Source organism: Palaemon carinicauda, chromosome 14 (assembly GCF_036898095.1).
Source record: "Palaemon carinicauda isolate YSFRI2023 chromosome 14, ASM3689809v2, whole genome shotgun sequence".
In the NCBI taxonomy this organism is placed as follows: Eukaryota; Metazoa; Arthropoda; class Malacostraca; order Decapoda; family Palaemonidae; genus Palaemon; species Palaemon carinicauda.
In genome coordinates this window covers 27872963-27880451 of record NC_090738.1, presented here as the reverse complement: position 1 = coordinate 27880451, position 7489 = coordinate 27872963, and the positions used below count along the sequence as shown (strand labels likewise).

Here is a 7489-nt window from a genome sequence, read left to right as displayed (position 1 = left end):
TAGTGCAATTAACTGCTTAGGGTTGTGGTGGCTGATGTGGTAACGTCCCTGACTGGTGAACGCCAGACTGGGGTTCGAGTCACGCTCAAAGTGGTTAGTTCCTTTGATCGCTGCAATCTCACCCTCCTTTTAAGCTAAGTTCGGGGGATCCTATAGGTCTACCTGCCCTCCTTTGGTCCTAGCTTGGGTGGTGAGGGAGCATGGTGCTCTGATCTTATGATATATGATCAATCTCGAGGGCATTGTCCTACTTGCTTGGGTAATGTCACTGTCCCTTGCCTCTGCCATTCATGAGCGGCCTTTAAACCTTTAAACGACGCTGGTTTTTATGTTATTTATTTCTGCAAGATATGTAGCATGTATGATGTCATTCGTTCTATAACTATCAAATTCAAAATCCCATTTAAACTATAATCTTTAGGTGTTAAAATATTAACCAAGACTAACTAAAAGAGGGAATTTGCAACCACCGAATGTGTACCCATTAGTACATACAATTCCTTTGCAAACATTATTATAGACAAGCAAATTCGATGAAAGTCCTAGACTATATATAAAGTAGTAAACAGAAATACTCACTACTCACTGCGAAACTATTTCCAATACAATGAGGCTTCTATCCAGAATAATATCCGAATAAATCACTGATAAATCTGGTATCCATGGCTAAGATCACAACTTGAAATTCATGTAAAAGAAAAAAATTGTGTTGAAAATTAATTTAGGATTAACAAACCAGGTAATAGTCTTAACATATTTTTGTTCCCCTGATTTCTATATTCGAACAGACCAGGCAAAGTTTTTTTTTCTTCGGCTCTCATTGTAACTACAGACAAACAGACCCGGCAATAGATATCCATAAATTCTCCCCTTACGTTTTCCCAAAATTCCCATAGACGAATAAACCTGATAAAAGTCTTACACTTTCAGATGGAAGAGATCCCATTCGAAGTGGACCACCACAAGCATGGCAGCGAAAGGGAACTTTGTCTCCCAATAGCGACACCAAATTGACAATCAAAATACGGCTCGGGGAGATAACCGAGTTTCCCGACAGAGGGAGACTGTGTAATTTGTGCGGGAAAACTCCTATTGGAGATGCTCGTGTAAATACGAGGTTAGCGGTCTTATATACGCTCCGGAAGGGGGAGGAGGGGAAGTGGTTGGTTATCTTATTTTCCTGATTTGTGCATGGTTTAGTTTTTGTCTTGTAAGTTTTATATCCCGTTTCTGTGAATATTTAGATTTCTTATGTATGTCCAATGGATGCCAATTTACTCGTTTTTTCACACTTATCAAACTAATATATATATATATATATATATATATATATATATATATATATATATATATATATATATATATATGTATATATATACATATATATACATATATATATAAAATACAGTATATATATATATATATATATATATATATATATATATATATATATATATGCATACATATATATCATCATTCAAAGGTCTTTAACGTAACACTCAAAACAAAACTGTACTTAATATGAACTATTCAAAAACAACCTCTTACTTCGGTTCTTAGTCAGGGATTACGAGCAAATTACTGGAAGTAGATATTGGTGATCGAAATAATACACTATAGCGCCAGCGAGGCTTGCGAACTTTGGCTCTTTCAAAGAGATAGGCAGGGACACTTCTTCTTCCTGTGCATTCCTAGGGCTAATATATATGGACTTAATTCGTCTAGAAAATTCTAGTAGATCGTTGTAGGTGCGTGGGGGCAAGGCCTAGCAGGGTAAGGTTGCTAACGTAGTAATTGAAAAAGGGGTCACAAACCTTGCTTGTAAGTCATCTCCTCTCTCAGCTAACTCCGCCCACCTACTCCTCGAAACAATGAAAAAAGAGTAAATCTGCCGCTAGAATCTCCAAGAACATTCTAACCACGTGGGAACATAAAAAGTGACGTAAGCTCTCTTGATCATTTATCGTGTGTGTCGTACAGCATACCTAAATGAACTTACATAAAAAAATAAATGAAATAAAAGTTAATTTTTAAAAATAACGTGAATTTACATATACAGAACTAAATGAAAAATTCAATTAAATGAATGACAAAAGTCATATGTAATTTACATACATTACTTAAACCTACTTGAGTGAACTCACCTTACGAGCTGGCTATACATCTCTCGAATACACAAATAAAATACATGAATAAAATATTTACTCTTATGCTAGACCAGCTTTGTAAGAATATATATATATATATATATGATTATATATATAAATATATATATATATATATATATATATAATATATATTATACATATATATATACATATATATATACACATATATATTCGACCACGCTCAGTGGCATTGCCATATGTATAACTACTGGTCAGTACATGTCTCTTTTTATAGAGGAAAAGGAGTGGGGAAGGGTTGAATCTGCATGTGTGTGCATATTTATCTAAATGCTTAGATGCTTTACTGACGGCACGGGTACACTAATTTCCAACAAAGGTGACGATGACCGATCATAAAATGAGCAAATGAACTTGTAAATAAATAAATTAGAATAAGGAAATGAACTAATTTTTTAATAAATTAAAAGAAATTGACCAATATATAAACGTTGTAACTAAAGCATCGTGATAAAATGATGGTGACACTGTCCGTTAAGAGCAAGTCTGGGTATATTATTTTTTTTTTCATAAAATAACGAACTATTTGGAGGTACGAGTATAGGTTAGGTTATAAAAGATTAACGTAACGTGGGTATGAAATGTTAGCATTATAAAATTGCAAACTATATATTTGCATATAAAAAATCATGAACTATATCATCACAAAGTAACAAATAGAATATATATATATATATATATAGTATATATATTATATATATATATATATATATATATATATATATATATATATATATATCGATATATGATAAACTTTGTCGTGGGTTTTACTTAAAGGTTTTATCTATATATTTGTATTATAGTACACTGAGTCAGTATATGAAATCGTCTTAGTTTATACAAAATATACAATAGTTTGTACCTTTATAATCACAAAATAAATATTACACCAATATATGTGCCTGCTCAATCATTTAACAAATTATATCAGTCATTGTAAGATAACCAAATTTCTTGGTGATGTATTTGTATTCAAACCTGTTACTATTATCATGACGAAAACGATCTTGGTTAAAGTATACAGCAAGGTCTTTAGAATCATGTATACCAGTATATTCTCAATGTCCACGTTTAGTTACCTACTTTCATTATCACAAAATATCAAAATATTTCGAAATTTTTATTTTTTGGTTCACCTTAAAATATAAACTGTATTGTATCAAAATACTTATATCATCACGAAATAACAAACTGTATCCAACTATGTACTTAGATCGTTAAGAAAGAAAATACAAACGGTGAACCGAGGAAAACCGTAACACTCCTTCCATCTAAATAATTGGGTAAATTATTTATCCAATTTGGAAGAGACCCAAACAATCAAGCGACATTCTTTGCAGAAAAAAAAAAAAGTTTGTATGTTACGACTACAACACTTGAAAAAATCGCACTAGGGTAAATAGTGAAATATGGGACATCCTTTTTATCGCAACTGTAACAGAATTTAAAGTAGTAAACTTTGGTCTTTGGAAAGACTTTTCGGCCCTAACTGCAATTACTTTATAATCTAATACTTCTCTCTTCCTTTCTTCGCTCCTAATGTCCAACATTTTAACTTTTCAGTCATATTGAGACTACGGGAGCAAACCCCCCCCCCCCTTTTTTTTTATTGTAATTTGGTGCGGAATGGCCTCACAGGCATCTGTGCAGGGCCTTCAGGCCCCAATTTATAAATCAATTTTTTTTATTTAGATACTGTGAGCTATCAGACACAAGTCTCCCACCATCGCCAATACGTACTGGCTAGTGTGATGAAAACTGGCCAAATCCCAGACATGAAGTAAAGAGGTCTGAGGCCTTTGTCCTACAGGGGACTAGAAACAGCTTCATTTGTTGTTGTTTTTGTTGATTATTATGATAAAAAGTAACTGACGTCAGCAAGTGTTGATAATATCAGTAATAAGTACGATAATTTAGAAATGATTGCAATAGTATTAGAATAATGTTATTTATGATATCAAATAATAGAAATACTATTTCAGCAATACAGGCTGTAGTGATAATACTGTATAAGAATCTGGAATTTCCAACTTAAAAGTTCTGTTTTCAGTGTGTCGAAAACTCTGAACAAATTAAGACGTAAAACTCATCATTAATTAGTCCAAACACACGAGTAAAAAAATAGATGGAGGTCGTTTTAAGCTTCCAATGTTGTGATTACAGACTTGGCAATTGAGTTCATTAAGTTAACGCAAATTCTTGTTGAATTCGAGATTTACTTGCCGTAAACAAGCCATTCTAGAGAGCATTATTTTCGTGGGCCATTCGTCAGATAAGTAAAATACGAACATGGATAAGTTAGCAGAAATGCATTCCTATCATTATATATGTATATGTATATATATATATATATATATATATTATATATATATATATATATATATATATATATATATATATATATATATATATATATTTATATATATGTATAGTGTATATATTTTACATATACTGAAGCATATATATGTGTATACATACACACATATATATATATATATATATATATATATATATATATATATATATATATATATATATATATATATATATATATATATATATATTGGGTAAATCATATGTATATATATATATTATATATATATATATATATATATATATATATATATATTTATTAATACTGTATATATATATATATAGTATATATATATATATATATATATATATATATATATACCATATATATATATATATATATATATATATATATATATATAATACTATATATATATCTTATATATTCAAATATTGTATAGTGTATATATTTTACTATATACTGAAGCATATATATATATATATATATATATATATATATATATATATATATATATATATATATATATGCATATATATTATTACTGTATATATACATATATATATATTTGTAAATTTTATGTATATATATTAATACTGTTTATATATATATATATATATATATATATATATATATATATATATATATATATATATATATATATATATATATATATATATATATATATATATATATATATATATATATATATATATATATATACCTTCCATTTTCACTGCTGCTTGTCTTCATATTCTCCCTCTTCTATATTCCTCTTAATTTGTCGTTTCCTATTCTCTCTCTCCTCTCTCTCTCCTCTCTCTCTCTCTCTCTCTCTCTCTCTCTCTCTCTCTCTCTCTCTCTACCCCGTGACGCAACTGTAATCGCACTCTTCTCACACATTGAGGGACCAATGTTTGATTATTAGACAGGACGAGGATAAATAGATAAGTGAATACCGTATAATACCTTACTCTTTTGTTGACCGAAGTCAAGAATTATGTAACTGGTTATTACTCAACTGTTGTTAGCCGTGTCAATGGGGAGAGAAAAGAGAGATAGTGAGGTAAGCTTATCATAAGTGTTTATTACCCCGTCAAAATGTATACCAACAGGAGGACCTCAACATAATCATCACCACTCCTGGGACATTATTCATAAGACTCTCTCTCTCTCTCTCTCTCTCTCTCTCTCTCTCTCTCTCTCTCTCTCTCTCTCTCTCTCTCTCTCTCTCGTTTTACTCAAAAAGATCTGAGCCAAAAATTTTTCTTATTTCATTTCTTTGGTCATTGAAAATCTGGTGGCGTCACACTGAAGCTCTCTCTCTCTCTCTCTCTCCTCTCTCTCTCTCTCTCTCTCTCCTCTCTCTCTCTCTCTCTCTCTCTCTCTCTCTCTCTCTCTCTCTCTCTCTCTCCACACTGTTTATCTGTTATATATCTATTTATACGTCTTTTTTTCTTTATTGTTATCTGTCTATTTATTTACCTCTATCTATCAATATCCTCTCCGTCGTAACATTGACAGTAAAGCAAAAGACTTTTTTTTTTTTTTTCTTTAATTTTTTATATAGATTAGGTGTCCTCTGAATCGCGGCATTTAATCAAGCCATCCATCCAGCTAGATATCAAAATATCTATCAATCTATCTATCTATCTTTGCACAAGCATGAACAAACGACTAAAGAGACAAGTCCCCCTCAAGCCCATGTTTGTAACAGATGGATTCGGCAAATGGTGTTTCTTGCCATTACGGTGTGCGGTTGCGGGCGTCAACCATTCCGGGGACAGGGTTAATGGCCATGTTACATTTAGGGAAACGAATGGACTCCCCTCTGTCCCTGACAATGGCTGGTGGTCGTCTGAGGGGTAAATTATAGGGAAATTCCCTTAGCGTAAGGTGAGGCTTTGCTCGTCCCCATGTGTCTCCTGGGGGGAGGATTCTTAATGGCAGGTCTCGGAATTTCTTTTATTTTGCTTTGTAGTGTTTTTCTTTCGGTTTTCTTCCCTGTTTTTGTTTCACCATGTTTATGCTTCTCTCTCTCTCTCTCTCTCTCTCTCTCTCTCTCTCTCTCTCTCTCTCTCCTCTCTCTCTCTCTCTCTCTCACACACACAAAAGTGGTGGCATTTTAATATATATTATAGTTTTATTTTCTCTTAGAAAGGCTGGTGAAACTTTTAATATATAATAGTGTGTATATAATGATATATATATATATATATATATATATATATATATATATATATATATATATATATATATATATATATATAAAGTATGTATGTATGTATGTATGTATGTATACAAAGGCTAATGTCATTTTAGTATTTATAGTCATTAATTCTTGTGGATTTCTTCATTTTAAAGATATAATTTTCCCCTTTTTTCCCTAAGGATTGTATTTTGTCATGTTTATCAATTCATTGGGAATTCAGAAATGGAATTTATCCTCGTGCTTAAATTTCACTTGTTCAACAAATTATTTATTTATTGCCGCTATGATATCGATCATTATTAGGGTTTTATAAATATTTTTTTTTTAATATTATGGAAAAGAAAATTAAAGTGGATAAGTATTTTAGATTACACTTTCTTCTAATAATTTCATCTAATGACTTCTGTCTTACTTTTCATTCCAGGCCAAAGGGAGAGAGGACTTTCCAAAAGCCAATCGTGGAAACTCTCTAGAAGCGTGACATAAACATCGCTAAAGCCTTCATGGAGGTAAGTTATTTCTTGTTTTTAAAGAAGTTTCAATATATTCCTTGCTATATGTCTTGTCTCTCCAGTAAGGTTATTGTTTTTTGTAATTATATTTTCATGTCTTTTAGGTATTTTGTGTTCGAATGCATGTAGAAAACATTTTAATTTTGTATCCAATATTTATTTACATACTGAAGAGGTATTTTACAAAATTACATTTAACATTTCTAATGTGTTTTATGTTATAAAACGTTTTCTTTCTACTTTCAAT

The 7489-nt window shown here is 31.0% G+C and overlaps 1 long non-coding RNA gene across 1 annotated transcript in view; it reads left to right on the top strand.

Annotated features, from left to right (window-relative positions):
- LOC137653142 (uncharacterized) overlaps positions 1-7239 on the top strand; it is a 204374-nt gene extending 197135 nt beyond the window's left edge. Inside the window, exon 3 of the long non-coding RNA XR_011046401.1 lies at positions 7155-7239. This is a non-coding gene — a long non-coding RNA (uncharacterized lncRNA). The remainder of the gene's footprint in view (positions 1-7154) is intronic.
- The last annotated feature ends 250 nt before the right edge of the window (positions 7240-7489 follow it).